The sequence below is a fragment of the Pongo abelii genome, chromosome 18, assembly GCF_028885655.2.
Source record: "Pongo abelii isolate AG06213 chromosome 18, NHGRI_mPonAbe1-v2.0_pri, whole genome shotgun sequence".
Taxonomy (NCBI): domain Eukaryota; kingdom Metazoa; phylum Chordata; class Mammalia; order Primates; family Hominidae; genus Pongo; species Pongo abelii.
The window spans coordinates 45,404,093-45,421,143 of NC_072003.2; the positions used below are offsets into that span (position 1 = coordinate 45,404,093).

The 17,051-nt window shown below is 45.2% G+C and overlaps 1 pseudogene; it reads right to left on the bottom strand.

Annotated features, from left to right (window-relative positions):
• Nucleotides 1-1,066: 1,066 nt before the first annotated feature.
• Nucleotides 1,067-14,768, bottom strand: LOC100453465 (tricarboxylate transport protein, mitochondrial-like; annotated as a pseudogene).
• Between the last annotated feature and the right edge of the window lie 2,283 nt (nucleotides 14,769-17,051).

Sequence of the window (17,051 nt, forward strand, 5' to 3'; positions counted from 1 at the left end):
TATACTCTAATTACAGTTTTATTTGACTCTCATTTTACAACAAATTGTGCATTTATGAAATTTTTTATCTTGACACTAAATATGAACTAATTTATAATGATTTAATCATACTTTAATTTTAATTTAATTTAATTTTTATTTTTTTGAGACAAGGTCTCACACTGTCACCCAGGCTGGAGTGCAATGGCGTGATCTTGGCTCGCTGTAACCTCTGCCTCCCAAGTTCAAGAGATTCTCCTGCCTCAGCCTCCCAAGTAGCTGGGACTACAGGCACCCGCCACCACACCCAGCCAATTTTTTGTATTTTTAGTAGAGACGGGGTTTCACTATGTTGGCCAGACTGGTCTCGAACTCCTAACAACAGGATTCAGTTTATTCTGAATTGGCAGGGTGGTCCTGAGAGTCATGGGTGCCACCCTGTTCTGGGTTAAGGGAGGTCCAGAGGGCCAGTTAAGGCCAATGGTGGGCGAAGGTGGGGGTGCAGCCCCTTGAATGCAGTGAAAACAGGCTGAGGCCCGGAGGCAGCTATGGTAGGCCGGTGCAGGGTGGAAGGCACTGGACTGGGACCCGGTCAGACCTACTGAGCCAAGGACCCAGGCCACATGAGTATCCCCGGCAGGCCGGCAGGCGAGGCACAGTGTCACATGACACAGAACATGAAACACAGGCCCAGGTTCACAGTAAGCACATGGACAAGTGGGCACAGATTCACAGGCCAGATGGACAGCCAGCCATGGCTGGGCCAGACATGTGGACACAGTGGTGGTTTCACACACAGACCACAGGGAAGACATGGCACTATGGGACACAGTGACTTGATGCTGCAATGCACAGAGCAGGCCGCAGAGCTCAAGGGACATGGGAAGGGGCCTTTTGGCACTTCAGATAGTAATCCCTTGCTCACCATCCTCCGTGAAATCAATATCCCGCACAAGAGTGCTACTCTCCTCGCTCAGGGCCGATAACACTTGGGGGTAGCTATAATAAACTGCCCTGGAATCCTGTGAGACAAGGGTGGCGGCAGCTCTGGAGGTGCCTGGAGTGTCCCCTCGCAGCCCCTCTGGGCTTAGTCAGTCTTCCACACTTTGTTGAGCGGCTTCTCCACTTCATCGTAGATGATAAATGCTATGGCCACATCCAGGCAGACCTGGTCAGTGACTGGCGCGGGACAGTGCCCTTGTGAAAGCCTTGAGCCGCTCCTTCCTCGGGATCTGCAGCCGCAGTCCCGTGTTCCGGTGTTTGTGCACTTCCAGGCCCCGCATCTGGGTCTCGATCCCGTCCAGAGGGGCGTTTCCGAAGACGCTGGCTGTGCCCGCAGTGGCTCAGAAGACCCCAGTGATCAGCAGGTTCATGGGTTTGTCCCTTCGGTACCAGTTGCTGCAGGGAGTCAGGACGAAGAAGCAATGGCCTGGTTCCAGCCTTGATTCAGCGCGGCGGCCCTGAGGCCCTGGTATGTCTCCTCAGCCCTTGATCCCGCACAATCTCCCTAACCCCGAAGAATTATCTGTTCTTGGGTTTGGGGAGGTCTGGTCCTGGATGAACTTCACTTTGATGGTCTCCATGGGACATACGACCACCATGGCCTCGGCCACGCCAGCAGCCGCACAGCAGCCCGCGCCTGCTGTTCAGCAGTCCCTGGGCATCCTGCATCTGGGTGCCGAGGAACTCCAACGTCCCGAACCTGACTCTGCCTCGGCGATGGAGCCGCAGAGCAGGGAGCTGAGGCCGCGGTCCAGGCCCAGGACGCCGTGGCTGTGACTGTGCCCCACAGGCCCCCATGCCCTGTGCCTGGCAGGGGCAAGCGCTCTTCAGTCCTCAAGTGCTCGGTGGGAAACGGAATACAGATGTGGACGCCACCGGCCAGGCCGCCTGCCGTGATCGCCTTCCCGGGAAGCGTCCCCTCGGCCTTCCAGAAAGCTGCGCAGCCACGGCGGGCGGGAGGGGTGATGCACGGCGTCGCCTTGGTCTGAGCCTCCTGAACTCCCCGCTCCGACCTTAATTTGGTTTTGACACAATAAAGATCTCACATAAACATAAAATGGGATGTCTTGGCTTGTAATTTTTGTTGAAAGCAATAGTACTGTTGTATAGGATAGTGTATTGGGGTAAATAGGTTTTTTATTTTTATTGTTTTCATCAGCTCACTGACATTGATCGAGAGTAGTTTTTAGGTTATTGATGAGCAGTTTTCCCTTAGGTATGCCTTAGGGTAGGGGTTTGTGGTAATGTAGTTGAGAGGTAGGCTGGGTTACCGACCTTCAAAGAGTTTCCTGCCCCTCCTGTAGATGCAATACCAGGACAAGAGCACATTCCCCTCCCTCCCCCAGTGGTAGAGAGGTTCCTTCTCCATGTTCCTAGCTTCTAGTTGAAGTGGGAGTGGGTCTGCAACAGTGCCCTGTAAACTAATGCTTTAGTTTCTTTATGGGAGATGTATCTGGGTAGAGATGTGGGTGTTAACCTTGTTTCTGCACCATCAGCTACAGTGAGTTTTTTCACAGTTCGCTGTGGCTCAGGTTTGGATGCTCTTTCCCCAGCCTTGTGTTCTATGGGAGAGATGGGAAAGCTATGTCTCCAGAGTTGTAGCAGTGGGTGGGATAGTGCTCCCTCCCTATCAGCACCATGGGGGAAGCATTCTCAGGATTGTACCCCACCCTCCCTGACAGGCCTTATAGGGTTCCTAGAAAAATTATACACAAAGGTGTAAACCCTATGTCTGTAGCCTCCAGGATTTCTCATTCCCCTTCACCCACCCACCCACACACAGACACCAGGAACTAGTTCAAAAGTCCTGCTTCGATTTTACTAGTTTCCATGGTCTTCCAGGTACACATGAAAGCCTGGGGCCTGTGTGACCTGCAGGCTTCTGCATGCCTTGATGTTGGGTTTCTCGTCTCCTCTGTGACCTCAGTTCTCCAAAGGGCTCAGAACAAGCCATTCATTCATTTGCATTTTCTCCAGCTTTTTTGTTTGTTTAATGTAGGAGCAACTCTTTGTCACGTCTCTACATCTATAAACTTAACTCAGAGACTAATATTTCTAAATACATTTCTTTCCTATCATACTTTCAGTGCTGCTCTACCTATGCTAATTGTTCTTCAGTATTTTTCTTATTTGTATGTCTTTATTTTAAAACCAGGTTTAATTCCTTCTTAAACTAATTTGTAACTTTTCTATTTTCTTCCATTTCATTTATTTCCCTCTGTGACTTTGATTCTTTTAAGACATTTAAAGCATTGATGCATAATTCTAGTGTAGGAAGTCAGATTATACACTGACATTTCTCCTTGACCACTGGTTATAACACTTCAGCCCTGATGACAGTTATACCTGAAGCCAGATCCACTCTTGACGTGTATTTATTTTACTACTCAATAAAAATTAACTCATCATGAACTGTATTTTATTAATATTTGCAGGCTTTATGGACCTGAAAATACAACAAATAAAACCCAAATTACATGACCTCAGGGGGTAAAATTTTTTTGGTTAATTAAAACATTTTTGTCTTTCTGTGATTTGAGTGATCCTTGTAATAGGAACCAGAGTTGAAACTAAAATAAGCAGGTGTTGGTGAGATTTGATGGCTAAGAACATGAAGCTCATTTTGTAATTGAAAGGGAAATAAGAACACGTGTCACCAGTTCCATAAGATCACAATGCATGTGGAATAATCAAAATGGCAACAAGCGACTTATATTTTGAGAGAGAAGAATTGGAACTAAAATGAACAAGTATAAAGCTGACCCAAGGGCCAGCACGGTGGCTCATCCCTGTAATCTCAGCCTGTTGGGAGGCCGAGACGGGGGGATCACCTGAGGTCAGGCAAGACCAGCCTAGCCACTATGGTGAAACTCCATCTCTACTAAAAATACAAAAAATTAGCCAGGCGTAGTGGTGGGCACCTGTAATCCCAGCTACTTAGGAGGCTGAGGCAGGAGAATCGCTTGAACCCAGGAGGCAGAGGTTGCAGTGAGCCAAGATTGTGCCACTGCACTCCAGCCTGGGAGACAGGGTGAGACTCAGTCTCAAAAGATAAATGAATGAATGAATCAAGCTGACCCAGTCTGACTTGGATCTTTGTCTTTAACATATATCTGCAATACTCATGTAGGCAGTGTATAAATAACTTGTCAGCAATATTATTAATGCCCAGGATCTTCAATTTTCAGGGTTTGGTTTCTCCAGTAGTGAGTGCGTTACTGCGCAAAAGGGGCTTGCTATTCAATGCACTAAAGTCAATGCTATGACACTGAATTTTTCTTTTTTTTATTATTATTATTATACTTCAAGTTTTAGCGTACATGTGCACAACGTGCAGGTTAGTTACATATGTATACATGTGCCATGCTGGTGTGCTGCACCCATTAACTCATCATTTAGCATTAGTTATATCTCCTAATGCTATCCCTCCCCGCTCCCCCCACCCCACAACAGTCTCCAGTGTGTGATGTTCCCCTTCCTGTGTCCATGTGTTCTCATTGTTCAATTCCCATCTATGAGTCAGAACATGCGGTGTTTGGTTTTTTTGTCCTTGCGATAGTTTGCTGAGAATGATGGTTTCCAGCTTCATCCATGTCCCTACAAAGGACATGAACTCATCAATTTTTATGGCTGCATAGTATTCCATGGTGTATATGTGCCACATTTTCTTAATCCAGTCTATCATTGTTGGACATTTGGGTTGGTTCCAAGTCTTTGCTATTGTGAATAGTGCCGCAATAAACATACGTGTGCATGTGTCTTTAGAGCAGCATGATTTATAATCCTTTGGGTATATACCCAGTAATAGGATGGCTGAGTCAAATGGTATTTCTAGTTCTAGATCCCTGAGGAATCGCCACACCGACTTCCACAATGGTTGAACTAGTTTACAGTCCCACCAACAGTGTAAAAGTGTTCCTATTTCTCCACATCCTCTCCAGCACCTGTTGTTTCCTGATTTTTAATGATCGCCATTCTAACTGGTGTGAGATGGTATCTCATTGTGGTTTTGATTTGCATTTCTCTGATGGCCAGTGATGGTGAGCATTTTTTCATGTGTTTTTTGGCTGCATAAATGTCTTCTTTTGAGAAGTGTCTGTTCATATCCTTCACCCACTTTTTGATGGGGTTGTTTGTTTTTTTCTTGTAAATTTGTTTGAGTTCATTGTAGATTCTGGATATTAGCCCTTTGTCAGATGAGTAGGTTGCGAAAATTTTCTCCCATTTTGTAGGTTGCCTGTTCACTCTGATGGTAGTTTCTTTTGCTGTGCAGAAGCTCTTTAGTTTAATTAGATCCCATTTGTCAATTTTGGCTTTTGTTGCCATTGCTTTTGGTGTTTTAGACATGAAGTCCTTGCCCATGCCTATGTCCTGAATGGTAATGCCTAGGTTTTCTTCTAGGGTTTTTATGGTTTTAGGTCTAACATTTAAGTCTTTAATTCATCTTGAATTAATTTTTGTATAAGGTGTAAGGAAGGAATCCAGTTTCAGCTTTCTACATATGGCTAGCCAGTTTTCCCAGCATCATTTATTAAATAGGGGATCCTTTCCCCATTTCTTGTTTTTGTCAGGTTTGTCAAAGATCAGATAGTTGTAGATATGCAGCATTATTTCTGAGGGCTCTGTTCTGTTCCATTGGTCTATATCTCTCTTTTGGTAACAGTACCATGCTGTTTTGGTTACTGTAGCCTTGTAGTATAGTTTGAAGTCAGCTAGTGTGATGCCTCCAGGTTTCTTCTTTCGGCTTAGGATTGACTTGGCGATGCGGGCTCTTTTTTGGTTCCATATGAACTTTAAAGTAGTTTTTTCCAATTCTGTGAAGAAAGTCATTGGTAGCTTGATGGGGATGGCATTGAATCTATAAATTACCTTGGGCAGTATGGCCATTTTCACGATATTGATTCTTCCTACCCATGACCATGGAATGTTTTCCATCTCTTTGCATCCTCTTTTATTTCATTGAGCAGTGGTTTGTAGTTTTCCTTGAAGAGGTCCTTCACATCCCTTGTTAAGTTGGATACCTAGGTATTTTATTCTCTTTGAAGCAATTGTGAATGGGAGTTCACTCATGGTTTGGCTCTCTGTTTGTCCTTTATTGGTGTATAAGAATGCTTGTGATTTTTGCACGTTGATTTTGTATCCTGAGACTTTGCTGAAGTTGCTTATCAGCTTAAGGAGATTTTTGGCTGAGACGATGGGGTTTTCCAGATATACAATCATGTCATCTGCAATCAGGGACAATTTGACTTCCTCTTTTCTTAACTGAATGCCCTTTATTTCCTTCTCCAGCCTGATTGCCCTGGCCAGAACTTCCAACACTATGTTGAACAGGAGTGGTGAGAGAGGGCATCCCTGTCTTGTGCCAGTTTTCAAAGGGAATGCTTCCAGTTTTTGTCCATTCAGTATGATATTGGCTGTGGGTTTGTCATAGGTAGCTCTTATTATTTTGAGATACATCCCATTAATACCTAATTTATTGAGAGTTTTTAGCATGAAGGGTTGTTGAATTTTGTCAAAGGCCTTTTCTGCATCTATTGAGATAATCATGTGGTTTTTGTCTTTGGTTCTGTTTATATGCTGGATTACGTTTATTGATTTTTGTATGTTGAACCAGCCTTGCATCCCAGGGATGAAGCCCACTTGATCATGGTGGATAAGCTTTTTGATGTGCTGCTGGATTCAGTTTGCCAGTATTTTATTGAGGATTTTTGCATCAATGTTCATCAAGGATATTGGGCTAAAATTCTCTTTTTTTGTTGTGTCTCTGCCAGGTTTTGGTATCAGGATGATGCTGACCTCATAAAATGAGTTAGGGAGGATTCCCTCTTTTTCTATTGATTGGAATAGTTTCAGAAGGAATAGTACCAGCTCCTCCTTGTACCTCTGCTAGAATTCGGCTGTGAATCCATCTGGTCCTGGACTCTTTTTGGTTGCTAAGCTATTAATTATTGCCTCAATTTCAGAGCCTGTTATTGGTCTCTTCAGAGATTCAACTTCCTCCTGGTTTAGTCGTGGGAGGGTGTATGTGTTGAGGAATTTATTCATTTCTTCTAGATCTTCTAGTTTATTTGCGTAGAGGTGTTTGTAGTATTCTCTGACAGTAGTTTGTATTTCTGTGCGATCGGTGGTGATATCCCCCAGTCATTTTTTATTGCATCTATTTGATTCTTCTCACTTTTCTTCTTTATTAGTCTTGCTAGTGGTCTATCAATTTTGTTGATCTTTTCAAAAAAACAGCTCCTGGATTCATTGATTTTTTGAAGGGTTTGTTGTGTCTCTATTTCCTTCAGTTCTGCTCTGATCTTAGTTATTTCTTGCCTTCTGCTACCTTTTGAATGTGTTTGCTCTTGCTTCTCTAGTCCTTTTAATTGTGATGTTATGGTGTTAATTTTAGATCTTTCCTGCTTTCTCTTGTAGGCATTTAGTGCTATAAATTTCCCTCTACACACTGCTTTGAATGTGTCCCAGAGATTCTGGTACATTGTGTCTTTGTTCTCGTTGGTTTCAAAGAACATCTTTATTTCTGCCTTCATTTCGTTATTTACCCAGTAGTCATTCAGGAGCAGGTTGTTCCATTGCCATGTAGTTGAATGGTTTTGAGTGAGTTTCTTAATCCTGAGTTCTAGTTTGACTGCACTGTGGTCTGAGAGACAGTTTGTTATAATTTCTGTTCTTTTACATTTGCTGAGGAGTGCTTTACTTCCAACTATGTGGTCAATTTTGGAATAGGTGTGGTGTGGTGCTGAAAAGAATGTATATTCTGTTGATTTGGGGTGGAGAGTTCTGTTGATGTCTATTAGGTCCACTTGATGCAGAGCTGAGTTCAATTCCTGGATATCCTTGTTAACTTTCTGTCTCGTGGATCTGTCTAATGTTGACAGTGGGGTGTTAAAGTCTCCCATTATTATTGTGTGGGAGTCTAAGTCTCTTTGTAGGTCATTAAGGACTTGCTTTATGAATCTGGGTGCTCCTGTATTGGGTGCATATATATTTAGGATAGTTAGCTCTTCTTGTTGAATTGATCCCTTTACTATTATGTAATGGTCTTCTTTGTCTCTTTTGATCTTTGTTGGTTTAAAGTCTGTTTTATCTGAGACTAGGATTGCAACCCCTGCCTTTTTTGTTTTCCATTTGCTTGGTAGATCTTCCTCCATCCCTTTATTTTGAGCCTATGTGTGTCTCTGCACGTGAGATGGGTTTCCTGAATACAGCACACTGATGGGTCTTGACTCTTTATCTAATTTGCCAGTCTGTGCCTTTCAATTGGAGCATTTAGCCCATTTACATTTAAGGTTACTATTGTTATGTGTGAATTTGATCCTGTCATTATGATGTTAGCTGGTTATTTTGCTCGTTAGTTGATGCAGTTTCTTCCTAGCCTTGATGTTCTTTACAATTTGGCATGTTTTTGCAGTGGCCAGAACCGGTTGTTCCTTTCCATGTTTAGTGCTTCCTTCAGGAGCTCTTTTAGGGCAGGCCTGGTGGTGACAAAATCTCTCAGCATTTGCTTGTCTGTAAAGGATTTTATTTCTCCTTCACTTATGAAGCTTAGTTTGGCTGGATATGAAATTCTGGGTTGAAAATTCTTTTCTTCAAGAATGTTGAATATTGGCCCCCACTCTCTTCTGGCTTGTAGAGTTTCTGCTGAGAGATCAGCTGTTAGTCTGATGGGCTTCCCTTTGTGGGTAACCCGACCTTTCTCTCTGGCTGCCCTTAACATTTTTTCCTTCATTTCTACTTTGGTGAATCTGACAATTATGTGTCTTGGAGTCGCTCTTCTCGAGGAGCATCTTTGTGGCGTTCTCTGTATTTCCTGAATCTGAATGTTGGCCTGCCTTGCTAGATTGGGGAAGTTCTCCTGGATAATATCCTGCAGAGTGTTTTCCAACTTGGTTCCATTCTCCCCGTCATTTTCAGGTACACCAATCAGACGTAGATTTGGTCTTTTCACATAGTGCCATATTTCTTGGAGGCTTTGTTCATTTCTTTTTATTCTTTTTTCTCTAAACTTCTCTTCACACTTAATTTAATTCATTTCATCTTCCATCGCTGATACCCTTTCTTCCAGTTGATCGCATTGGTTACTGAGGCTGGTGCGTTTGCCACGTAGTTTTCATGCCATGGTTTTCAGCTCCATCAGGTCCTTTAAGGACTTCTCTGCATTGGTTATTCTAGTTATCCATTCGTCTAATTTTTTTCAAAGTTTTTAACTTCCTTGCCATTCGTTCGAACTTCCTCCTTTAGCTCAGAGTAGTTTGATCTTCTGAAGCCTTCTTCTCTCAACTCGTCATTCTCCATCCAGCTTTGTTCCATTGCTGGTGAGGAGCTGTGTTCCTTTAGAGGAGAGGCACTTTGATTTTTAGAGTTTCCGGTTTTTCTGCTCTGTTTTTTCCCCATCCTTGTGGTTTTATCTACCTTTGGTCTTTGATGATGGTGACGTACAGATGGGTTTTTGGTGTGGATGTCCTTTCTGTTTGTTAGTTTTCCTTCTAACAGTCAGAACCCTCAGCTGCAGGTCTGTTGGAGTTTACTGGAGGTCCACTCCAGATTCTGTTTGCCTGCATATCAGCAGTGGTGGCTGCAGAACAGCGGATATTGGTCAACCACAAATGCTGCTGCCTGATCATTCCTCTGGAAGTTTTGTCTCAGAGGAGTACCCGGCCATGTGAGGTGTCAGTCTCCCCCTACTGGGGGGTGCCTCCCAGTTAGGCTACTCGGGGGTCAGGGACGCACTTGAGGAGGCAGTCTGCCCTTTCTCAGATCTCAAGCTGCGTGCCTGGAGAACCACTACTCTCTTGAAAGCTGTCAGACAGGGACATTTAAGTCTGCAGAGGTTATTGCTGTCTTTTGTTTGTCTGTGCCCTGCCCCCAGAGGTGGAGCCTACAGAGGCAGGTAGGCCTCCTTGAGCTGTGGTGGGCTCCACCCAGTTCGAGCTTCCTGGCCGCTTTGTTTACCTACTCAAGCCTGGGCAATGGCTAGTGCCCCTCCCCCAGCATCAGTGCCGCCTTGCAGTTTGATCTCAGACTGCTGTGCTAGCAATGAGTGAGGCTCCGTGGGCATAGAACCCTCTGCGCCAGGTGCGGGATATAATCTCCTGGTGTGCCATTTGTTAAGCCCATTGGAAAAGCGCAGTATTAGGGTGGGAGTGACCCGATTTTCCAAGTGCCATCTGTCACCCCTTTCTTTGACTAGGAAAGGGAATTCCCTGACCCCTTGCGATTTCCGGGTGAGGTGATGCCTTGCCCTGCTTCGGCTCACACATGGTGCACTGCACCCACTCTCCTGCACCCACTATCCGGCACTCCCCAGTGAGATGAACCCAGTACCTCTGTTGGAAATGCAGAAATCACCCATCTTCTGCGTTGCTCCTGCTGGGAGCTGTAGACTCTGAATTTTTCTTTTTAGAAAAAAGAAAAGCTTTTCGTTGTAATTTTTGTTTTTTTTAAATGTTTTTATTTCAATATCCTTTAGGGTACAAGTGATTTTTGTTTAAATGGATGAATTATATAGTGGTGAATTCTGAGATTTTAGTGCACCCATCACCTGAGTAGTATACATCGTACCCAATAGGTAGTTTTTTATCTCTCATCCACCTCCCACCCTCCCCTTCTGAGTCTCCAAAGCCCATTATATCACACCATATGCCTTTGTATACTCATAGCTTAGCTCCCACTTATAAGTGAGAACATATGGTATTTGATTTTCCATGCCTGAGTTATTTTACTTAGAGTAATGTCCTCCAGCTCCATTCAAGCTGCTGCAAAAGACATTTTATCTCTTTCTATGGCTGAGTAGTATTCCATGTGTATGTATATCATATTTTCTTTATCCACTCATTGGTTGATGGACATTTAGGTTAGTTCTCTATCTTTGCAATTGTAAATTGTGCTGCAATAAACATATGTATGCATGTGTCCTTTTCATATAATGACTTCTCCTTTGAGTAGATACCCAGTAGAAGGATTGCTGGTAAATCTACTTTTAGTTCTTCATACTGTTTTTCATATAGGTTGCACTAATTTACATTCTACCAGCAGCATATAAGTGTTCCTATTTCACCACATCCACACCATGTGTTGTTTTTTGACCTCTGATAATGGTCATTCTTACAGGAGGTGCAAGGTGGCATCTCATTGTGATTTTAATTTGCATTTCCCTGATGATTAGTGGTGTTGAGCATTTTTTCATATGTATATTGGTCATTTGTATATCTTGGGTAAAGTCTTGAGTTACAAAATCAATGTACCCTGTTCATACATTGTACCAACACCAAGTTGAGAAACAAATCAAGAACTCAATCCCTTTTACAATAGCTGCAATAACATAAAATAACTAGGATTATATTTAACCAAGGAGGCAAAATATCTCTACAAGGAAAACTACAAAACACTGCTGAAAGAAACCATATGTGGAACAGACAAATGGAAATACATCTCATGCTCATGGATTGGAAGAATCAATATTGTGAAAGTGACTATGCTGCCCAAAGCAATCTGTGGATTCAGTGCAATTCCCATCAAAATACCAACATCACTTTTCACAGAATTAGAAACCAAAATTTTAAAATTCATATGGAACCAAAAAAGAGCCTGAATAGCCAAAGCAATTCTAAGCAAAAATAACAAATCTGGAGGCATCACACTACTGCAATTCAAATTATACTACAAGTCTGTAGTTACCAAAACAGCATGGCACTAGTATAAAACTAGGTACATAGGCCAATGAAACAGAATCAAGAAACCAGAAATAAGCCAAATACTTACAATTAACTAATATTTGATAAAGCATACACGAATATGAATTAGAGAAAGAAGACTCTCTTTAATAAATGGTGCCAGGAAACTAGCTAGCCACATGTAGAAGAATGAAGCTGGATTATTATCTCTCATCTTATACTCAAATCAACTCAAGATAGATCAAGGACTGAAATCTAAGACCTGAAATCATAAACATTCTAGAAGATGACCGGGGTGGGGGGTGGGGGGTTCTTCTGAACATTAGCCTAGACAAAGAATTCTTGACTAAGAGCCTGAAAGCAAATGCAGATAAATAAATAAAACCTTATTTACAAGCTTCTGCATAGCAAAAAAATAATCAGAGTAAACAGAAAACCCATAGAATGGAAGAAAATATTTGCAAACTATGCATCCGACAAAGAACCAGTATCCAGAATCTACGAGGAACTAAAGCAAATCAGCAGAAAAAAATAATTCCATCAAAAAGTGGGCAAATGACAGAAATACATATTTCTATTGTTATTTGACTCACAAGTAGACAGGAGTCCATATCTTTCTCTCTGTGTAGGCCTCAAGCCTTTTTTTTTTTTTTTACTAGAAAAGGTTCAGGAAGCAGATTTGGAGACTAATTGGTGATTAGTGGAAGGAAAGGGGAGGTCTGGAAAGTCCTTGAGCATGCACAGTTATCTCTTCATGCTACATCATGGATTGTATGTCAAATTCAGGGGGAGTTAGTACAAAACATTTGATTGAAATTTGGGCTACAATCTTAGCAAGCTTGTTCTGTGCAGACTCCAGCCACCTTGGTTCCAACCGTTTTCAGTTAGTTTTTTCTTGATATCACAAATGGAGGGAGTTCAGCATTTCAGAAAGTTGTTCCCTTTCTTATCTGCTATCCTGCAAACTCAAGAATACCTGTTAGTCATTTGGTTTCTTACTCTTAGGGGCACAATTTCAGTTTCAGCATGTTTTCTCTGTTATCTGCTATCCTGTAAGCCCAAGAATTTCGTTATATATTTAACTATTTTGGGGTATGGTTTTATCTGCAGCCTCCCTGCCCTAGGTACAAAATCTTCCCAGGATTTTGGACCCTAATGGGGCAGAGCCTGTCACTGGAAGAGCCATGGGATGGGGCCTTTATGGGTAGTGGTGGAACACTGGCCTCAGTAAAAATCTGTCCCCTAACATGGGTCTGGGCAAGAAGGGGTCTCATCAACTCAGTCTTCAGCTGTGGTCACTGTGGGACCCACCAGACATGTGAGGTCCCCAGTCTGGGAGTGGGGACCAGTCTGAGTAGTCCCTGAAGGAACAGTCTCTCTGGGTGTTCTCAAGGACCACACCACTAGAGCTCATTTACTCCTTTCTGGTAACCTGAGCAAATGAAGCCCCTTCCTGTACTGACAGCCCAAAATTGGGGAATCTGTTGTCCTTTTAACTAAGATATGATCTCCATGAGCACAGAAGCTGCTTTGGAATCAACAGATCATTTCGCCTGAACCATTTTCTCACTCAACTGGTATTATTTCTTAAGCTGATTCACCAGCCACAGTGAGCTTTGAGTAGACCAAAGCTGTCATGAGATTTTTTTTTTTTTTAAGAAAACTGGGCATTTTGTGGTCCCTGAATTATCCCAGGTGGCTGATCTGAAGGGGTGGCCTGCCCCTCCACACCTGTGGGTATTTCTAGTCGGGTGGGATGAGAGACTGAGAAAAGAAACAAGACACAGAGACAAAGTACAGAGAAACAATAGTGGGCCCAGGGGACCGGCGCTCAGCATACCAAGGACCTGCACCGGCACTGGTCTCTGAGTTCCCTCAGTTTTTATTGATTATTATTTTCATTATTTCAGCAAAAAGGAATGTAGTAGGAGAGCAGGGTGATAATAAGGAGAAGGTCAGCAAAAAACATGTGAGCAAAAGAATCTGTGTCATAATTAAGTTCAAGGGAAGGTACTATGCCTGGATGTGCATGTAGGCCAGATTTATGTTTCTCTCCACCCAAATATCTCAGTGGAGTAAAGAATAACAACGCAGCATTGCTGCAAACATGTCTCGCCTCCCACCATAGGGCGGTTTTTCTCCTATCGTAGAATTGAACAAATATACAGTCGGGTTTTATACTGAGACATTCAGTTCCCAGGGGCAGGCAAGAGACAGAGGCCTTCTTCTATCTCAACTGCAAGAGGCTTTCCTCTTTTACTAACCCACCTTAGCACAGACCCTTTACGGGTGTCGGGCTGGGGGACGGTCAGGTCTTTCTCATCCCATGAAGCCATATTTCAGACTATCACATGGGGAGAAACCTTCGACAATACCCCGCTTTCAAGGGCAGAGGTCCCTGTGGCTTTCCGCAGTGCCCCTGGTTTATTGAGACTAGAGAATGGCGATGACTTTTACCAAGTATACTGCTTGTAAGCATTTTGTTAACAAGGCACGTCCTGCACAGCCCTAGATCCCTTAAACCTTGATTTCATACAACACATGTTTTTGTGAGCTCCAGGTTGGGTTAAAGTGGCTGGGGCAAAGTGGCTGGGGCAAAGCTACAAATTAACAACATCTTAGCAAAGCAATTGTTTAAAGTACAGGTCTCTTTCAAAATGGAGTCTCTTATGTCTTTCCTTTCTACATAGACACAGTAACAGTCTGATCTCTCTTTCTTTTCCCTACATGATCATATAGAGGTTTCTGGCCCTTGACCCCACTGTGCTTCCAGGTGCCCAGAACAGCCCATCATAGGCCCTTTCCCCTTGGCAGGTGGACATTGTTCATCCTCCTGAAGCAAACATGTGCCCATCTTGGCGCATTTGAAGACAACAGACCTTGCTGTCCAGGCACCCCCGTTCTCATATCCTCAGGCAGGAACTCACCCTTGGACAGGGGCAGAGACTCCAGAGACCCTGGTCGGGGGTGAGGACTGGGTCTGGGCTTTTGTTCCTGGTGATAGAATGTGGTCACCTTGCTGGCTTTTGAGACCCAGGCAGGACCCTGGTTTGGGGTGTTCTCTGAAGTTTTCAAATGCAGTGTAATATCTTTTTCTTGCAGGATGGACATGGAGCAGGATGTGGACACCCTCTTACCCAGAATCAAGGGGACATTATTGCCAAGTATGAGGGGGTACAGGGCAGGCTCCTCCTTCGAAGGGGCAGAGGGATCACCACTCCTTCTGTGCTGTAGTCAGAGGGTCCTAGGCCCACTTGGGACACAGGGCAGGGAGTGGCTGCACACACCCCCATGCCTCTACACTCCTCTGCTTGGCCCCCCTCACCCTGACCCCTCTGCACTGCAGGGATGCCAGGCCAGGGTGCCAGTGGACATAGGGCAGGAAGATTTTTTAATCTAGAAAATCACCAATTATCTCCAGATTCTGTAGTGTGTCTTCTGTCTCCTGAGCCCCCACCCCCAGCAATCTCATCTCAGTGATAGGTTTTATTTTGAGAAAGGCCTCTCTGAGGAAGGACATGTCTCAAGTCCACCTCCTTCCCAGGATTGGAACTCCTCCCCAGGTGCCCTGCAAATCCAGTCCAAGGTCAGTGTTAGGCCAGAGCTGAGTATCCCAATGTGGGAAACCAGAGAGCAAGTGGAGATAGAAATATGGCTGGGCTAAGCCCCTAGGCTCTCCAAGGCGGACAGCAGTGCAGTCCAGTCTCCAAGTCAACAAGAGAGGAGGGGGCCAGCCTGAGGGGCCAGCCTGCTCCCTTGGAGCCTGCCCTGGAGATCTGCAGGGTCTAGCCATGGGACAAAGGGGTGCTTGGAATGGTCTGTGGGTAGTTGTCCAGCAGGTCTCTGAGAGATAAGGGAGCCCAGCCCTGCCACCCCACAGGGAGGGGTACAGGGGCAGCCAAAGCTGTGGCACTGGGAGGAGAAGATTGTCAGGGCCCTGGCTTGGGCATCTCATGGGAAAGGCAAGGAGGCAGCAGAGCTTGCAGCCAAGGTGATCTGACCAAGGGTCTCATGGTAAGAGGGGATCTGAGGTCTGGTGGGAGGGGCCCAGTATAAAGTCTGTCCCTGTAGGGGTCATTGGAGGAGCTGAGGTAGTGGTGACACAATGGAACTGATGACTTTGGGATGCATCTGGATGAAGCCAGCCTGTGGAGGGTGGATGGAGCTGGGGAGGGCAGGAGATTGGGTGAGGCCAGGAGCAGGGACTCACCTGGGACCCCTCAGCAGAGAAGCTTTAGTCAGTCCCAAAGCTCTGGAACACCCTCTAGAGACCCAGCTCCCTGCTGGCTTGGTCAGCACCATGGCCAGATGGAAGACTGGGGGGACTGAGTCAGAAAAGAACAGTGGGAGGAGGACAGCCAGGTGCCCCGTGTCAGGGCTGCTGCAACAGGAGGGAGGAAGCTGTTGGCTGAAGACCCTAAATACCATCTGAGGCTGGGGACTGGGTACAGGGCCATTCTGGTTGCCTGTGAAACCCTCAGTCACCCTCATTGCCCCTGGTGTCCACCAGCAGTGCTGAGCAGCCCAGTTAAAAAGTGGATAAGGCAGGTGTGTGGATGGATCTGGGGGGTTCTTGCTCAGACGTTCTGACAAAACAAGGATAAAAGAAGAACTGGAGTGCCTAAAGAGACAGGAACCAAGACATGGCATGGTTTCCAGGCAGACAGGCTAGAGAAGTGAAGTAACAGGAAGGGTGGGTAGCCAGTGTACAGGGAGAGGCAGGTTAGATAGTCAGACCCTGCGATGGCTGTGGGGCCATCAGGCAGACAGGCTCCAGGGGCCTTAACACACTGGGCAGTTCTCAAGCCAGGTTCCCTGCACCGTAACCTGGGGATGTGGTCACTTCCTGGGGTCTTCTCTCAAGGTCCAGACACAAAAACCTGGGCAGCACTGGCCCACCTCAAGACTAGAGTTTCTTGGTTCCCAAAGAGGACACTATCTCCAGTTCAGGAGGGGCAACCCCATTGGGTAACCCAAACCCCCATGAATCCCAAGCAGCACCTGCCCAGCCCTGTGCTTCCTCTGTTCCCATTTCCCAGCCTCTCCTGGGTATCAGCCAGCAAGGAGGCTGAGACCTGGGGTGGATGTGGATGGGGCTAGTCCTTCCCTGGGGCCTGCTCAGGGAGGGGGATGGCCCCTGGCCTGGTGCAGGTCTTCAGCTCTCTTCACTGCCTTATAGTGACAGAGCTGCCCCTGTCAGTGCCCTGGAGACAAAGGTAACAGCCTGTACCTGCTACATGGGAGGCTCATCCATCAATGGGCAACTTGGTGGCTGCTCAGTGAAGCAGATGGTGTGGCCTATGAGCATGGGTGGTGGTGAGAGGGAGCCACATGTCCTCAATGGGAGAGGCCACAATTCCTGCTGAATCTCAACCCAAGCCTTGTCCTTGCAGT